General features: G+C 34.6%; 1 protein-coding gene across 1 annotated transcript in view; it reads right to left on the bottom strand.

Annotated features, from left to right (window-relative positions):
* The window catches only part of LOC150092069 (uncharacterized), a gene marked incomplete at its 3' end in the record, with an annotated part of 87,420 nt that extends 67,750 nt beyond the window's left edge, over positions 1-19,670 (bottom strand). The window contains exons 1-4 of the mRNA XM_090415334.1: positions 19,619-19,670; positions 11,788-11,823; positions 10,761-10,796; positions 4,510-4,578 (exon numbers count right to left, since the gene is read on the bottom strand). The remainder of the gene's footprint in view (positions 1-4,509; positions 4,579-10,760; positions 10,797-11,787; positions 11,824-19,618) is intronic.
* Positions 19,671-20,560: the final 890 nt, after the last annotated feature.

Consider the following 20,560-nt stretch of genomic DNA (forward strand, 5'->3'; position numbering starts at 1 on the left):
ATTACTGCTTCTTCTTTGAATATTCAGCATCTGTAATCATCCTCTATATATGACATTGAGCTGTTTTCCCAATCTATTGCGTGGTTGGAAGTTGAAAAGTGATGCGCCAAGCCTGAGGTATCCGCTCTGTTGTGATTAACATCCCCCAACGTGTTCCTTCTGTCTAATGTCCAGGCTTCTTGAAGTTTGGATTATGTAGGAAAGTCCACAAGTGCATGGTATTCTATAAAACCTGCATATTTGAAAAATGGAACGCTATAGATGACGTTAAAAATTGTCTAATGGTCGTAGTCGGTTTAAACACAACTGTGATGTTGTAAGGCTTTAAAATTCTAGCTATTTTGGTGGAGGCTGAACCATCGTAGGAGATGACAACGGATGAAACGTACTGAGTAGCTATTCTTTGTTGTTGGAGGTTATTTTTATAAAGAAATAACCTCCAAATATGATTATATTTGGAGGATAACCATGTTGAAATAGGGTTTCCGATATTTCAGAAAGTTCTGTACGTACCTCTTCATCTGTGACTATATTTTGGGCTCTATTCCGTGACATATGGATGATGCTGTTTTTTATCTATGATGATGATGATCGGAAGTAAAATGCAGATACCGTCCAGTATATGTTGATTTTTTATATATAGAAAGTTTAAACTTATCGTTCTCTTGTCTTTTGACCAGAACGTCTAAAAAAAGATAGTTGTTGATTGTTTTCTAATTCCAAAGTAAATTTGATTTTGTTGTGAAGCGAGTTGATTTTATTTAAAAACGCATATAAAATTTCTATTATTTCTTTCCAAATGATAAAAACATCATCAACATATCTCCACCAACTGATGGTTTGGGAACAATGTTGGCTAGAATTTCATTTTCTAGTTTTTACATGAACAATTCCGCACATGGTGGTAACAGGGGACTGTCCATTGCCAGACCCTCCAATTATTGATAAATGATGTTGTTGACTTTAAAGAAATTGGACTTCAGGCAGTGATTGAATTAGTTGTATGATATCTCTAGGAAGGAGATCTTTTATAATGTTAATGACCTCCTCATCTGGAACGTTCGTAAATAAGGAGACCACATCCAAACTGGCAATTATGTCTGTTTTTGAAATCCTAACGTTCTTGAGATTCTCAAGAAAATGATGACAGTTCTTCAAAGAAGACTCCAGTTGTCTGAATTTTCCTTTAAGTAGGTTGGCAAGGTGTTTTGTTAATAGATATGTGGGGGAGAATTTACTATCAACGATCGGACGAAGCCGAACTTCTTCTTTATGCACTTTGGGTGCATAATAAAGGCGAGGTGTTATTGGATGTGAGATTTAAGATTTCTTTTTAACTCTTCATGCTAACTATTCATATTACGAATCAGAAGGTTCATCTTGTTATGGTTAGTCATAATTGGATCTTTGTTAAGTATTTTGTACGTGGAACGGTCTGATGGTAAATGATTGATCTTACTAATATAATCTCTGGAGTTTAAAATGACTGTGGAGTTCCCTTTGTCCACCTTAGTAAGTATTATATCTTTGTTCTTTTGTAAGTTGCGAATAACATTTCTATCGTAGGAAGTTGTATTTAGTTTGGATGGTTTTTCTGTGGCAAGGATGATAGTGCTTTGGAATATAATAACATTAGCTATTGCTTCCGGAAGAGGATAAAGAGCTTTTTCAATACCACACATGAAGTTCATTTTTGGGATGTGGCTAGGAGCAATTGTTGTGACGAGAAGCACTTTTCTGATCATATATGCAGAGAACAACAAACATGCAGAGAACAACAAACTGACCTTTATATTTGTTTTATTGATTTCGAAAACACTTTAGAAGATCCGACATAATAAACTCGTAAACGTCTTAGAACAACTAGGTCTAGATGACAAGGATCTTAGAATCACTAAAAACCTCTATTTGGGACAGACTGCATCTGTCTTCAGAACATTAGGACAAGCAATATCAAAATTGAAGGAGGAGTGAGACAAGGTTGTGTACTATCTCCATTCTGTTTAATATACTCAGATAAGCTTAACAAATTCTAAAAATACTACTCAGAAGTCTTATTTTTCAAGGCCTTACAAGGAAGAAAGGAAGAAATAAGGATAAACAGTCGATTAATGACTGTCCAAGTGTAAGCAAACAAAGTTTGCGCCTGAAGTATCTTCAGGACTGAAGCAACTCGTGGTAAAGATGGACCAAACTCTCATCACACCTTGTCATAGTATCTCCCATAATGCAAAGTACATCTCCTTCCGGACATGTATAATTCTATGCATTAAGGAAAGGGACACTACTTAGACCGGTTTCGACCTTTATTGAGGTATCGTCAGTGGAAGCCAGACCCAGAGGGGGTGATAATAAGGAGGAAGTAATGGAGAAGTTATATTTACCTATAATCCAGAGTAATTTAAGAATAAGGTGAGACATCTTTTGGCAACTTTACCTTTGTTTGCTTACACTTGGACAGTTATTAGTCGACCGTTTATCCATATTCCTTCCTTTCTTCCTTGTAAGGCCTTGAGAAATAAGATTTCTGAGTTGTCTTTTTAGCATTTGTTAAAATTTGATATAGGTAAATATGACCTCTCCATTACTTCCACCTTAGTATCACCATCTCTGGATCTGGCTCCCACTGACGAGACCTCAATAAACCTGAGTAGTGGCCCTTCCTTTAATGCATAGCATTATACATGTCCGAAAGGAGATGTGCTTTGCATTATGGGAGATACTAAGACAAGTGATGAGAGCTTGGTCCACCTTTACCACGAGTTGGCTCAGTCCTGATGATACTTCAGGAGCAAACTTTGTTTGTTTACACATGGATAAAGGATTAAACTAAATTTATTATAGTCTAACCAAGTGGGAAAAAACTTTCAATAAATGAATGATCAGAATGTGAAATGGAAACAAGGTTAAGAATTTAAATTGCAAGACAAACCTTTATCAAAATGAAACCCATTTTATGTAACAACGACTTAAACATGGAAATTCGAGTAAGAATGATGAAGTACTACGTTTGATCAAGTTTACTATATGGAATTGAAACGTGCGTTGCGTGCGAACCATTTTAACACCTTCCACCATGTCCGCGTCGGTCATTTTCGGCGTGCGCCATAAGTGGTGTCCTGCACTAGTGATGACAGAACGTCTCCATTTCTTGATCACATCACTAACCGTTGATTTTGGATGCTCCAGTTGAGAGGCAAAGGCAGTATGGACATGTCAGCAATGTGACACTATGAAGCCTCACTCGAAGTCATCCAGTTCACGTCGTGTTGCCATACAACCTGTAATCAAATGATACGATGAAATACTGCTTCCTACTACCAGTGCACCGGTTTTTATGTTATTAAGAAACCTGGAATGTTCCATGATTTCAAATAACAGGGGATGTCCAGAAAATTATTGGTAGACAGTGTGCGTAAATATCACTTATTCAGCGTAAGGGCAAAATATTGGTCACGCATCACCACGTGTTCTACGCAACTATTTAAGAATGCAGCTGGTCAGTAATCGTCAATAGTGTTGATCATAATGGGACACCAAAGTTTCTTTCGGAGTTCGATAAAGGGCTTATTGTGGATGCCCATCTGGCAGCAGCCAAGATTTTGTAAACATCAGCGATGAGTGATTTTTCAAAGGGTGAGATATCCCGGATGTTTAATCAGTGCGAAAAAAACCCACTTTGTTTGTCTAAGAGGCGTAACTGTGTTTCTCAGACAATCTGTCAGGAACGAAATCGCCGGCGTCTGAAAAGGCTTGTACGGACAAACAATTTGTGTGAAACAGTTGACCGAAGCATTTAATGAAGGCTGTTCCCAACCCACATCTCACCAAACTATGCACAGGGAATTGAAGCGGATCAGTGCTGGTACAACAGGCAGGTCCAACACGGTATTAAATAAAAGTTTCTAATTCGGTGGTGGTATGCGTACTTAATCGCTCTATAAATTACATAAACTGATTCCGGAAAAAACTTTCTTCAATACTTATCAAAGGACTAGTAGGCTTCTGTTATTTTCTACTCATATTATACGAATAAAAATGTAAGGTGCTCCATTAAAAGAAAATCATAATGACTAAAATAAAGGATTATGGTTATCGATGAGCAGGCGGAGAATCCCCTTATATTTCATCAAACATATCAGCAACTGAGATATCAGCACCTTTGGTGTCACCAACCATATCAGCACATCCATATCATGTGTGTCGTAAGTTACAAGTAATTTCGACAGCATATGGTTTAGTTAAAATAATAATTTTATTTATGAATATGCCGTTAACAAGGTTTTTTCTGATGCCCTTTTATGGATCTTTTATGAAACGCATAGGAAAACCAGCAAATAGTAGTTAGAGCTGAGGAGAGATGGCTATAATACTTGCCATCTAAAATTCTAAAGTAAATTTTCATTCTGATAATTATCAAACAAAATATGTGCAAAAGGTTGTGTATTCTTCCTATATTTAACAAAATAAAAAAATCTTCTAATTATATGGAGAACCTGAAATACTTGCCTCCTGGAAGACCCTTATTACTCCATTGAAATTCATTTCCTTTCCATTCGCATTCCGGGTTACATTGACCTAAGTACAATTTAAAAATATTTTTTTTTCTCTATTTTATGTAAGATAAAACTTGTTATTTGCAATCCTATTTTAGCTGGAGAGGTTAAAAATAATCATTGAAGTAAAATATTGTAAAAGTTCATTTATTCAGATTAAAAAATATTATTTGTATATATTTCTGTAAAAAATATAAATTATATATATGATCAGTGACTGCAAGCGTTTCGAATATCTTGACCACTTTTTGAATAGCAGGTACATATCTATACAGTAATATCATTGTATTTTAAAACGAAATTCTTAATTTTATTCAGATTTCTCAGTGTACTACACGCAAAATAGTTTTGTTTCAACCTGGTTTTGGCATGTGGGTATCAGTCTAGGATTCCCACTAAGAGACATCGACTTTTCTTTCTCTTTCACTACAGAAAATAAAACAGAGAGAGGTGTAAATCCTGCGATGTATACTGTGAGAAATTAGAATCAAGATTGCCCTTGAAACCTTTTCGTACTATATGAGGTGGTCTGAAACGTTCTGGGCCTAACAATGAAAAAATGAATTTATAATTTCAAAATTATTTTTATTTTTCAACATAATCTCCCTTAAGACTAATACATTTATTCCAGCCTTGCTCCAGCACGCAATTATCCTGTCCCTGTAGTGCTTCTCAGTAAGATGCAATCACCTCTTCATTCGAAGAAAAACGCTGTCCAGCGAGGAAGGGTTTTAGTTTTGGGAAGAGATAGAAGTGAGAGGGAGCCAAATCTGGGGAATAGGGTGGATGTCCCAACAATTCATAGTGCAGATCTCTTAATTTTCCCATTGCCAAAACACCTTTGTGGGCAGGTTCATTGTCCTGATGAAAGATGATTTTTTTCCTTCTGCAAACCGGGTCTTTTCTCACGAAGTTTTTCGTATAGTCTGATAAAACATCGGAATAATATTTCCTTGCTATTTCTTTACTATTTTCAAGATAACTAATAAACAAAATGCCTTTAGCATCCCAAAATACCGATGCCATGACCTTTCCTACTGCAACTTTGTCTTTTTTGGCGCTGAACAACCGGCTTCTGTCCACTGTTTTGACTGCTGTTTGGATTCTGGAGTGCAAGGGGCAGTCAAAGTCTTGACCATAGTAATAAATCAACGCACAAAATCATTTTTATTCTTGTTGAAACGCTCCAAGCACTATTCAGAGATTTTCATGCGAGTGCGTTTTTGAACTGCTCTGAGCAAGCGCGGCACCCATCTTGCGCAAAGCTTTTCAACATGCCATTCTTTATGCAAAATATACCCTACACGTTCTTTTGAAATGCCTGTTGTCTCAGCAATTTCACGCACTCTGACTCTCCGGTCATCCAATAACATATCGTGCAATTCATCAATGATTTCTGGTGTTATTACACTTTTTGAATGTCCTTCACGTGGATCACATTCAAGGCTGGTAGGGCCACGTTTAAACAAGGCAACCCATTTCTTAATTGTCGAAAACGAAGGAGAGGAGTGCCCTTAAACTTTGAGGAACTTGGAATGAATTTCCTTTGGCGTTAAACCTTCTTTTACAAAGAATTTTAGAACCGCACGATAATCAATTTTATCCATTTCAAGGGATACAGCAAACACTTTGCTTCCGACAGATGTATAAAGTACAGTACTTGATAGAATGACTTGCAATTTCACATGGATGCTTAACAGATCTAACAATTGAAAATTAATCACTTGTCGATAGTGTTGTCAATGGTCGAGGCCGAGAACCTGTCAGGCCACCCACGTATATTCACGTATAAGGATGGCGTAAACATTCAAGAAAGGGGAATTGCTCTCTCTCTCTCTCTCTCTCTCTCTCTCTCTCTCTCTTCTTATTCCTCTTCTTCTTTTAGATTCCGGGCTCCGGGCTCGCTCCATGCTGATTAATATTTGGTTTGACACCAAATAGCATTCAGTATATTTGATTATGTAACTTATGGTACATTATATGTGATGTACATTTATAAGGGCTTTATATTATATTATATTATATTATATTATATTATATTATATTATATTATATTATATATATATATATAAAGGATTTGTATACGAGATTGTTTATTTCTTAACGTAATCCAGAAACCCTACCCTGGAGACTAAACAGGGAAAATTTTTAACTCACTTCAGAAATTCAGTAAATGGAGAAGTGGTCTCACAGGGACCAATTAAATTCATCTATCACCTGAAGACATTGCCAAAATATAATGTTCATCTATTGCAGATTCGAATTCAGAGTTTGCTGGTTTCAGAGCGTATATATTAACCAATCAGCCAACCAGACCAAAAATGTTATTATCTTCTGCTCTTTAAAAATGTGCATGAAAGATACTTTCTATTTAGGAAATATCCTTCCGTTTCTTATCTTTCTAAGCGTAAACAATCAAGAAAGTGGAATTAATTTTCTCTATTATCTTCGTCTTTTAAATATTGGGCTCTATGCTGAATTTCTAAGCCCTTTTTCGGACAAAAAACAGCTCAGAAAATATTTGACTAATCAGCGAGTAGACTCGAACACAAAATATTCTTAGTGCCGAAAGTTTTGAAATTAGGAATGTAAACGCCGCTTTCACTGAGCTACGCTGGACCTTTTTTTTTTTTGTACAATACCACCTGATGAAAAGACAGATAGGTGATCAAGAATGCTGCTGAGATGCAGTACTTGCAGAATGATTTCAATCGGCTAGAATTGTGTGAATTGAGAAAGTGGATGTTAGTTCAATGTCAGTAAATGTAAATTCATGCACACCAGTGTGATTAGATATCCAATGTCGTATTTATTGGAGGTATTATGCTAGAAGAAACTAATCAGACTATGGATCTTGGTGGGTAGAGAGGAAGTTTAAGTTCAAGGGCCATGTAACAAAGAGGATAATTGCATTGCTGAAACAAACTTTGACATGTAAAGATAATGATGTCATTTTGCCTCTTTACAAGGTCTTGATGAGACCTCACTTGAACTATTGTGTGCAGGTCTGGTCTACTGGTTTTCATGCTGATTCTCGTGTAGTGGAGAGAGAGAGAGAGAGAGAGAGAGAGGAAAGGAGAGGATTAAAATGATATCAGGATTGTGGAATACAGATTATGAAAACATATTGAGAATTTGTAGACTGCACTCAGTAGCAAACAATCGAAAGAGGGGTGACAGGATTGAAACATACTCGCTGCTGGAAGGGTCATAGAAGATTTTAGTTGATGGAATTTTTTTATTTTATGGAGAGTGAAGAAAGGACGAGAGATAATCATTGGAAGCCGAGAATGAATGCTGCAAGAAGGGAGCGAGATCTAGATTTTGCTCTCGTAGAGTGGTGTGTGATTAGAATGGGATGCCATTGGATATTTTGTGTGCAAGCAATGTGAATGAATTCAAGAATAAGTATTACATCTGGTGCGTGTAGTATATGATTTCCTTCAATGAGTCCTTAATTCCCTGGAGATCTCTCGTAATAATACAATGCAATACAATACAATATAAAGTTTATTATTCTCATCACGTATACATAATTATTAATACCGAGAGCTCCAGGGTGTCAAGAACTCATCGAGAGAGACTATAAATCATTCAAATCAGCTGTCATGCCTAAAATTCATTCACACTAGATGCATTCACTGTCCCTAAAGGTAAACTCTTCAACTCACTCACTTACTCACTCCTCTCTGTGAGAAAAAACCTAGCGCTTACCATTTTCTTGACTGTGAACCAACTTAACTCCCAAGAATGCCCCAGTGTTCTCTCCCTACCGTTCAAATAACCAAAATTTTATCAATCAGATGATATCCCATAACATCCATTCAAAGGTTTATAGATCTCTATCATATCACCCCTCTTTCTACTGTTAACCAGAGTCTGCAATCCATATACTCGCAGTCTATCATCATAATGTAAATCCCATAATCCGGAGATAACATTTGTAACTCTTCTTGGCACCCTTTCAACAGCTTCTTTCTCCCATTGGAATCCAGGAGACCGAATCTACGCACAGTAATCCAGGCGTGGTCTTATCAAAGCCTTATAAAGAAGCAAAATTACTTCTTTATTCATACATGTTAAGATTATCTTCAAAATCGCAATTATACTATGAGTTGTATTTGCAAGTTTTGCTATGTGACTTTTGAACTTGAAATTCCTATTCACCAATACGTCAAGATCCCTTGCTTCCTCAGTTTCTTGTAGCATAATTCGGATAATATAATATGTCGCTGGAACTCAAATCATCAAAGTGAATAACTTTATACCAGCCATTCTCGTTTGACCAAATTTCCAACGTATTCAAATCATTTTGTAGGTGCTGAATATCAGTAGCACCCTGATTGTCCTCACTCTTCTCGTCATCGGCAAAAAATTGTACATCTTATGTTAGACCCAGCACGATGTCATTAATTTATAGATTGAACAATAATGGTCCATGGATTGAACTCTGAGGTACACCACTGGCCACCTTCAATCGAACAGAACCAAACCCATTGTATACAGCGTTTTGATATCTCTGTGTAAACCATTCCATTAACCGTTGGTATATAAGAATTTATATACCAATTCCTATTCTGCAGTATATGCAATAGCCTTTCGTGTGGTATCCTATCAAATGCCTTAGAAAAATCCAACATTATCATAAGGTATCAATTCCCTTTATCGAACTCGACCATAACGCAGTTATAAAATATGATTCCCCATGCATTGTTGACATTTTCCCCATTCAGTAACCGATACCATGGGACTATTCATGGTATTTTCCTAAGTTAATCATAATTTCTACCAAGCTACGTTTACTACAACGCTAGAAACTACAATTTCTAACAGCATGTAAGCTGTTTTAATCAGAACATGAATACAACTAGATACTTCCCCAGAAATCACAGAACGATCTCTGTCAACAATTGGTGATAAAATAGTGATATTCACAACAGAGATCCCTTTTGAAGTTATGAGCAAATCCAACACTCTTTGACTTCGAGTTTCTCTTGTTACATGCTGTTTGAGGAAGAAATTTGATTCGCAACAATTATTGCGAAATCTACCCAATCAATATTTGGAAAATTAGGGTCACCCATAATGATTACTAGTTTGGTACCCATAAGGCTAAAATGGCGATGCATTTCCTCTTCCCCAGCAACTGTTCCGCTAGGTCTGCAGCAATACACCACCATATATTTCATTCAGTTAACCTCCACTTCACACCAGATAAACTCAAACTAAAAATAGTCTAAAATAAAAATAGCGCATAAAAAGTCTGTTAATAAACAATTGAAACAATAATTTTCAAAAAAATTCATCGGTGAATTATTTTTTCGTTCAGTTACTTTTGCGAGTAAGTGTCGTGCGATGAATTATTGTTTGATGAATTGTTTATTCGATCAATTGCTTTTTCGACGAACTGCTATTCGTTAAATTGTTTTCAATTAATTGTTTATTCGATGAACTTGTTTTCGATGAATTTTCAGGGTACCAACGGAGGAGTGTGAACAAATGCTTATATGGTTTTGGCTACTAAGGTACAGGTGAAAAATCAGAACAGAGAAAACTCTCCAAAGAAAATAGCTTGGTAAGGAAATATCAAGAACCAGCACATTAGTTTCTAGAAAATTTTCATGTCTCTTTCATTCTTGGATAAGCCGATGTAACAATAGAAGTGATGGAATCCATTCTAGTAATCATTAGTTAGTTTTCCGTCCTTTAAATACTGCTAGTAATAGTCAATACTAGTAGTTTAAATTCTAAGCTTTAATACACTTTTTCGAGATGGGAGCAATAGAACGCTTGCTTGGTGCGCAGCTTTTGTCATACTTTTTGGTACGAGCTGGATAAAGGCTTGCCTTCATGCTTTTGGACAGATGTTATATGTGTATGATTGCGTATGTAGGTAATATGGAATTGGTGTTATGTCTGAAACACCGCGTGAGCACAGTTTGGGGAATTCCATCTGGACAAGCAGACCTATTGGCCAAATTAAGTTTTTTTTCTGATGTTTCTGGTTAAATCTCAGAGGAAACATGCAGTTCTGTACGTATGTAATCTAGAGAGATGTGATTTTCACTCCGAGACGATACCCTTATGAAAAGGCAGAAGTTCCCATGGCGAAGGATCAAAGAAACGATATATAAATGAGCAGTTTTAATAATTTCTAAAATAAGAGTTCATATACAATAAATAAAAAAACAAGATAATATTTACCTGGAGGTTCTGGTTCTTCGTTTTGTACATTTGTTGCTAAATAAAAGAAAAAGAAACATCTAAATCTATTATTCTAATATTTTAAAATTATTCTTGATATTTAGCTCACCAGAAACAAATATAAACTCAGATATTCCACATTCAATTCCAAGTTACTCAGAAATTTTCTTGTTTCAAAGCCGTTTAAACGATTCGGATCAGTTTCCGAATGTTACCGATCAGTGTTTCTTGTCGTGTAACAAGAACTGATGGATTAAAAGTTAAAATTGATATTATAGGAATCTCCTGGTCCGTACGAACTAAAAAGAACAGACATTTGTGATGCATGTGAAGAAGTACAGAATATACCTTGGCGAAGGACCAGAAGATTCGACTACAGTTTGAGCTCAAACAAGTTTAGAAGTTTTGCTTCCTTCTTAACGAGAAAGAACAATTTTAATTACGTCTGCTCCGCAAGAAGTTTCATATATAATCGATAACAAATAGAGTACAACGTTCTTGAAGACTGTGGTTCGTCGGTTTCTGCAATGGTTGTCAAACAAAAAAAATATTTAAACATAATATTCTTTTTGTTTTAAAAACATTGATTTTTTAAGAAAATAGAAATATGCATTCAGACATTTTAAACTCGATTCCAAGTTAGCTTTCCGAAATATACTATTTAGAGAGCAATTTGAAATAATTACGATCACAGTGTTTCCAATGACTGGGTGACGAGAATTAATTTAGAAAATTTTGAAAAATTACGTAACACGGATCTTCTGGTCCATATATACAATTATTTGAAATGAAAAAAAGTTGTCGTTTGTCGATCATGTAAGGATGGGCAGAAGATGCTTCGGCAAATGACCAGAAGACCCGAATGTAGTTCGAACTGAAACAAGTTCAGAAGTTTTGCCTCTTTATACTGATTTTCATGATGAGAAAATAAATAAATGAGCAGTTTTAATTAGGTGTTGGCATAAGGTTTCAAATATAATAAGAAATATAGTTCTGCTATATTAATATAATAGTAATTATTACTTACTTCTTTGTTGTGGATTTTCCGTATTATTTATGGTGGCTGAAACAAAGAGAAAAAATATTTAAACAGAATATTCTCATACTTTATAATATATTTTGATTTTCGAGAGAAGAACAAAACTAAACCAGATATTCCTTGTCCAAAATATACTATTAAGAAAGCGATTTTAAATAATTAAGATCACAGTATTCCCGTTCGTCTGGTCACAAAGAAAAATTTGAAATATTACTTAACAAAGATCTTCTTTCATATATGCAATTCATTGAAATAGGAAGAATTGTCTTGTGGATCATGTAAGGAAGAGAAGAAGATGTCCCAGAAAGGACGAATTCTAGACTACAGTTTGAGCTCAAACATGTTTAGAAGGAATATTATCGTATAACTATTTAATTCCAAATTATTGTTTTTCCTTTTCTATAGTTGCTGTTAAACAAAGATAAAAACGAAACAAATTTTAAACAAACTATTGTAATATTTTGAAATGCATATTAATATGTAGGTCAGGAGAAAAAAAAATAAAGTTAGGTTGAAAGTTTTGAATGTTTTTTAATTTCTAAAAAAATATATTTACCTTTTAATCCAACAATAAACTGAATTATTTCTGAATCAATCCCGAGTAACTTTTCAGAAATGTGTTATTTTAAAAGTGATTTTAAATTATTCTAATCAGTGTTGCTCAACTGACGGGTCATAAGCAATAAAAGAAAAAAAAAAGATTGCTGATCTCAGGAATTAATATTTGCTTTAAACACATTCACTTTATAAGTTTAATGTTTATAAATTAAACATTAAATTACTGCGCACTTTAAATTTTAAAGTGCGCAGCAATTTAAAATTTAATTTTAAATTTCTGCGCACCGCGATGATCAAGAATCCAGATGATTATTTCAAGTGGAAAGATAAAATAAATCCGATTTTGTTACCTTGTCCAGTTTTACAATGTAAACTTTTTGCACCCTGTTAACACAGAGATAATAATAAAAGAGCTCACACTAAAATATCAGTTTTTTAATTTTTTATTTTACAAAAATAGTTCCCTCATTACCAAAACGCTGTCATATTTATATAGGTTTATTTTTAAATCATTAATTTAAATGCTGAAGAATAGCTAATATCTTTCGAAAATATTTCCTTACGAGATTATACAACCGTAATGAGCAATATGATTGTATAATCACACATAAAAATATTTTTGCTTTTAAAGATCCGGATGGGTAAATTTATGAGACTTATTAGTAAAATATCCTGAGCAAAAATATAACACTATCATAATTTACATTATGCTGTAATCTCCTAAGCTGTGCTGTCTGCTTACTTGTCTTCTCAATATCCATGTCTATTCCATATCAAAGAAATACATCAATCGTTAAATTCATTAATTCATTTTGATGACTGTCCAGTCATATTGTAGCCATTTCTTTCATGTATCAACATTTGATACTTTCATGTATCAAGACAGCTGTTCAAACCTATCATATGAGCGTACCTGGTGTGAGGCAGTGGATGAGAATAAAGAATGCGCCTTTTGGCGTATTTTTTTGAACAGATGGAAGTTGTAGCGTTTGGCGAAAATGATAAGATAGAATGAAAAAGGAAGATGAGAGGCTCGGGATAGAAATCTGGGCCCATAAGTACACTGCTTGGTAAGAAATCAACGGGCACCAACCCATGGGCAAGGGACATCGTGTGGTGTAAAGAGTCACGTGATTGTAACATATAAATTGGATGAATGTGATGTTTCCACCCAGTGCATCTGTGTCCAGGTGAAGTCGCTCTGAAAAGGAAACTGCTAGAGCTTGAAAGAGGCACTATGACAGGATGACATGTTGCAAGCAAATATCTGTTCGGCAAATTGTTGACAAATTAGTCCATCCCAGGACAACAATAATTAATACCATACTGACATGAAAGTTAAGGGAATCAAGTGCAAGTTCTACCCTCCACACTCACCGAATGTGATCGTAAGATGCAACGAAGAACAGTATGAATAAACCGCTATTGGTGACCCACACGTTGAACAAAGTGTTCCGGACTTCAAATGGAACCCGAATCTGCGCAAAAACTTTCAGAATTGAGCTTCACAACATGTGTTTCCATGAGAGTATGAGAGCAATATGCAAGACCCCATTGCGCAAACCAACATGTAACTTCGTCTTGGTGGAGCAAAGAACGTTTACAGTGGACGTGAAAGCTCGAAAGTTGTGTTGCGGGTGTGATCAGTCACGCAACACCCCCTACCGAGCAGATGGTGGGTACAGGTGGGGCAGGAGTCTGTTGAACGTCTCCTGGCAGAGTGCATAACCGCAACTATGAAATTCGGAGGTGTCGGTGTGATGGCATGGTCCTGTTTTTTGGTCTCAGACTTCTGTGGTGCCATGGTATCTGAAGGACAATGCAATGCTTCCTACTTTGTGGCGTTTCTACAAGACAAAGTAGGAACTGACCAATTACTCTTTCAGCAAGATAATGCACCGTGTCATAAGGCTGCTTCTGTAAGTGCGTGGTTTGCGGAAATGAACGTCACCACAGTTGAGTGGCCTCCACAGAGCTCCCGATTCCAACCCTATTGAGCATTTGTGGGATGAACTGGAGCGTCAGATGAGGTCAAGGGACGTCCGCCCAACAATATTACAGGACCTAATTCTTCCTGTAGGACAAGCCTACAGGAAGAATTCTCCAAATTTCAATTGATCGCTATCGTACGCATGTAGAAAGAATGCCTCGTAGGATTGCTGCAGTCATCGCAGTGAAAGATGGTCTTACATCTTATTAAGTTGGGCGCTATTGCTATTTGTTCCTCATACTAAAGTGTCAATGAACTTATTTCCAAGCAGTGTAAGTCGACCCATAACATCGACTCGTAAGGTTTTACAGGCTGAGAGCGCGAACAGTATTATTTTAGGGTTGGGCGACTGCTATACTATGACTTGTACAGATGAGAACTACTGTCTCGAATAGGATACCAGGACAATAGAGGGCAGTTTTGTTCGCAATGCCTTTCCTTGGATCGTTCGGATTTAAGTAACGAATGGCTATAAAAATCAAGGATTAGAATCATGATTATGGAAACGTTTTTTTGAAAACTCCCATATTTTTTCATATCTTCATAGGGATATGGAGTTTGAAGAAGTATGGAATTTTTCAATCTCTACATTCCGTTCATTCTTCTGATATTCTAAAATAGAACTTTGGTCATTTATACAGCTGGTTAGTACATCTCCACGTTCACATCCTTATAAAAGTGAAAAGGTTTAATTAATTATATTTGAACCTAAATCATTAAAACCGAACTCTGAAGTAATTAGCTCCTGTTTAGCAGTTACAAGACACCTCTTGTAATCATTGCGTTCTGCAGACAATCTATCAGTCAATTTCTATCTAACTGATGCAGTATTAATTGTTAACTGTTTGAAAATATTAGTCAGCAGATGCTTCTTATGTCAAAGACTACCAGAAACATTGCTGAAATCAAAATAGATTGTATGATAGCCATGAAATGAGTTTATTTTCTCGTGACCTTATGAAATTTAAGCATATGTATGCAACTGATTGTTTCCTTGAAAAAATGCACTCCTTCCACAAATCTTCCGTGTGAATGATATCGAGATATGATTCCTAATTAATTTTTCTTTTACTTTGTTTATGTTAGAGTGGAAAATCAGAAAGCATTATTTCTAATCTTAGTGATTTGGTGAATACGATTAAAAGTGGATTGCCGATCTCAGGAATTCCTTGAATATAATCAACAGAAGAGTGTTGAATCTTGATATATTTTATTACTAAACGGACCATCGTATGGTATGAAGTAAAATCCAAATAAACTGCCAAAACGAAAGAAGAAAATGTTTCGGAGATGAAAGCAAGATATAGATGTACACAAACTCAACCTTAAAAAAGATATATTCCAACACGAACTAAACAATAGATTTAAACATGTTATTATAGATGACAATGCTGATCTATCATAAAGTAATGACATTATTGCCTAAAACCTTTTACAATGCTCACCTTGAAATACCTGGTACTACAGAACATAAACAAGACAAAATCTCTGAAGAAACAAAACAGCTTATGAAGAAACGAAGAGAAATGAAACAATCAATTGACCTACAGAATAAAATTGAATATACTAAATTGTGAAAAACAATCAGAATACGTATCGCTGAAGAAATAAGGAAATTCAATTGTTAATTCATGCAACAAACAATTGAACACAACCCTAGTCTAAAAAAAGCCAAACAGCAATTGATGAACAAACAATGGTTGCAGTCAAAATGCAAGACGGGACCATCACCAGAGATAGATATCCTATAGCAAAAAAGAGTTGAAGAATTTTACTCAGTATTATATCAGGATGGTGAATTAAATGAAAAGAAGACAACTATGATACAGCTGATGTACCACAGATTTTACCAGAAGAAGTTATGTGGAGCATCCGAAGCTTGCAAAATGGGAAGGCTGCAGGTGAGGATGGAGTTATAGTTGAACTTCTCAAAACAGGGAGAAATAATCTGCAAACTCTTAGCAAAATTATTTACTTTATGCCTGAAGAAAACTGATGTACCAAGAACATGGAAGAAGACAACCCTAATTCTGCTACATAAAAAAGTGAGATAGAAGACTTGACGAACTACCGACCTATCAGTGTACTATCAGTGGTTTACAATGTGTGTTACAAAAGTGTTAAATTCTAGACCTAGCCACAACCAGAAGAACCGGCAGCCGAAGGGGCTTTAAATCAATGGATCCTATTCAAGTTGTACAGCAGAATATCGAACGGTGTAATTAATATCAATTACCACTATGCTTTGGTTTTAATGACTATGGGAAAGCCTTTGATTCACTTGAAACTTGTGAAATACTAAAAGATTACGAAACGAACAAATGGAGGAGCCATATTAGCACCATCAAATCAGCATACACCAATGCCACAGCAGCAATTCATTTCAATGAAAACATCGCTATTGCAGGAATATGAATACAGAGAGGTATAAGACAGGGTGACACAATATCTCCAAAATTATTCACAGCGTAGCAAGAAGAAATATCCCAACGTTTTGATTGGGAAGGGAAAGGTCTGAAGACAAAGATATTTAAGCCATTCACGCTTTGCAGATGAAATAGTTATCTTTACTTCTATTGCGCATGAATTACAAATTCGTATCCATGAACTCCAAATTGCTAGCAAAACAGCTGGCCTAATGATAAACCTAAAGAAGACCCAAGTTATGTTTAATAGCTATGTCCAAACAGAAATAATAAAAATCAATAGAAATTAAACAAGTAGATCATTACATATACTTAGGACAACAGATATAAATGGAACAAAATATCATGGACGAAATTAAAAGGCGCACGATGCTTGGGTGGAAAACATTTGGAAAATTACATTCAATATTCAGAAGCCAACTCCCATTATCTCTGAAGAGAAACGCGTTTAACCAATCTATTCTTCCTATACTGACATATGGCTGCGTAACATGGACACCGAATACAAAGGAAATTCAAAAATTAAGAACAGCACAATTTAGTATGAAAAGAAGTATGCTTGGTATCACAAGATTGGATTACAAAAATAATACATGGATAAGAAATCAAACCAAAGTCTCTGACATTATAGAAAGAGTGAAACATCTGAAGTGGCAATGGGCTGGGTATATTGCTCAAAGACAAAATCAACGATGGACAAAAGAAGTACTGGATTGGATTCCACGAGAGGAAAAACGACAACAATGCCGACCTATATCACGGTGGATTGATGATATCATCTGCGTGGAGTTATAGCCATGGACAGACAGCTTTGGACTAATTTTGAAAAGGCTTTCATCCAGCAGTGAATCGACAATGGCTGATAAAAATGATGACTACTAAATGCAATATATCACCTACACCACTAAACTTATGAATTGTCATAAGGTGAGAGATGTGTATATGTATATCATTTGCATATATAAAAATATGCATATTACATAAGGTAATCTTGATATTTCAGCAGAATTTCATCTTCTACCTTTTTTCCTTATGCGAATCCCACCCAAGTAGGGCTGTAAGTCTATAATACATTTAATATCGGTACGGCGTGATGAATGAGGCTAAATACTCTTGATTTCAAAACCAAAGATTGAACTTTTATTTTCAGCCTAGCAGTAAGCAGCGTGATAATCTCAGCCTGTTAATGAAATTCATCTACCACCTAAAGATATCTACTCATATCCACCCTCATGTTAGAATCGAAACTAGGAATGATTGGAGAATGAATATGCTAACCACTTGGACAACTTCTCTGATCATTGTTCATATACATACGTACGGATACTAATTTAATTTTGCTGTAGCCGCAGTCGCATCATTCAGAATTGTGAATGATGGTATAATATGATACCTATAAGGTATCAGCGGTTACATTTAATTTCTTTATTTTTTATTCCTTTTTAATGTGTCAACAAAAAGTATAGGAATACTCTTAACAATTCCGATTAATTATTTTTCAAAGTGTGCTATTTTTATGTTATATCTACTTGCGATTTATGACCATGAATATCTTATTCTTAAGATGTATTTCTTTCAGGGCTTGATTATTCATTAAGTTGACTAATAACAATTGATATGTGCTGTGAAATTTACTTCTGTAGATAAATGTAGATTTAAAATTAGGATAAATTATGTAAGATGTATATTCATCACTGTTACTCACTTTTCACTACTGTCAATTACTTACATAATCCTTCCACTTTACGTGTTAATTCATTATTCTACCTTCATAATTTGCTTTATTTGCAGTTTCATCTCCGATGATTTCTAGTTACCATTTCTACTTTATCTGAATTTTCCTCTCAAAGTTCATATAATCACTTTTCCATAGAAATTCTAAGTAATTAATATGGTCATCACTAATATGGTCTGATATTATTATGAAATGTAAAATTCCATCCCTGTCTAGTAGATTCAGTGCATATTGTTTCAGGTAACTATACGAATACTTCTGAAGTTGCTCCAGAAATTTACTGTTAGCTTTTCATACTTCAGTCAATCTCACATATTAAAATCTCCCCATTAACAACTTTTGGCTTTTCCTCATCTCTTTGAATATTTCATCTGAATATATCAATAGATGAATATGTGATATATGAATAATAATAATAATATATTAATAAATTATCTCTTTGAATATTTTCACTGCTTCTTCAACTAAGGTAATAAATATCACTCTGAACTTCAATGGACTCCATGCCTTCTCGAATTGGTGTTCCGAATAGGAGTTTAGTATATTATTGATCTCTCAGGGTTAGGCTTCCTGAAAAACAATAATACCAGCCCTTCTTTTTTTCCCATATTCAATCTCTTCTGGCAACATGTTAATCGTCATAATGAACATTGACATCAAGAACGTCCTCGATTCCCAAGATTCATAAATTTTAACAATGCTGGACTTGATTTCTCCAGTTGATTTGTTCCTAACAATGTGATATTCAAAATAAGTTGTGAATTCTATCCATAAAAGTTAAGGCTTTCATGAATAGGATTCGATTATAAACCTATAATTGTTATATTTACTTGGTTACAGGCTATGCCAAAGAGAAAGAGAAAGGACTGATAATTAAGAGAAAGAAGTTGTAAAATTATGAATTGTGATTTGCACCTATTTGCTTCTCATATCTGCAATAAAACACTAATCTGAATTTTGCTTTTCAACGAATTCACACAGATATTTTAATTATATGAATATTTTATTATTATAATGATTGTCATCACCTTTGCTGAAATATCATTTGAATTTTCTGCAAAGATATTGTAATTTTTATTCACGTTTTTAAACGGAAAGTAAAAAGCATACCATTTAGATTGTGTATTGCTATTATTCCTCCTTGCGGAACAGTGAACTTGAATACTATCTGTTAACGAAAACAACAGACACTTGAGAAAAATATTAAAACGATTTCCAATATATAAACATTATGAAAATGTATTTTGCAATCACAAGAGAAAGCTGATAAATTCTATATTTTTTTAAATTCACAAACATGAACACTTATACACAAATATGATTGATTCATAAAGTTTAGCAAAACGTGATAGCTTCATTTCGATGAAGCCATTTCAGATAAAATTAATTCGATAGTGTAAATACATAAAAATTATATTTCATGTTGCATAAGTTCCAGCATTTTATACTCTTCACTAACGCTATTACAATTTATAATACAATATAGGACAATAAATGTAATGTAACAATATATTACATTTGTAAACTTTGAGAAAGCATTTGATAAAGTTAAAAGAAGTATTTTCTTTAACATATTAAAAGAAAGACAAATAACAAATAACATTCTAAAAGCTATCATAAGTATATATAAAAATAATCAAATACCAATAAGATTTAAACAATAGCCTTTAAACCACAAGATCCAATAAGAACTACATAGATAACAGATAACAAGATTTTAGACAGGCGAATTCATTTAACTACCTAGGATGTGTGATTACATATGAAAATGAAAAAGATATAAACCTAAAAATTGTGAAATATTTAAAAATAACAGGTGAAATTAACTCTATATTTAAACCTAACCTAGTTCAAAAAACTAACCAGACTAAAAGTATACAATATATTAGTCCTACCTGTCCTATTGTACCGAAGTGAAATCGGACAATAAAACAAAAACAAACGAAGATTAATAACAGCTGAAATTAAATTGATGAGAAAAACAATAAAATATACTCTATTCGATAACAATAGAAATGAATAAATTATGAAAGAGTTAAACCAGGAATCAGT

The sequence above is a fragment of the Typopeltis vanoorti genome, unplaced genomic scaffold, assembly GCF_054136105.1.
Source record: "Typopeltis vanoorti isolate ZY-2024b unplaced genomic scaffold, IOZ_Tvanoo_1.0 HiC_scaffold_829, whole genome shotgun sequence".
Lineage (NCBI taxonomy): Eukaryota > Metazoa > Arthropoda > Arachnida > Uropygi > Thelyphonidae > Typopeltis > Typopeltis vanoorti.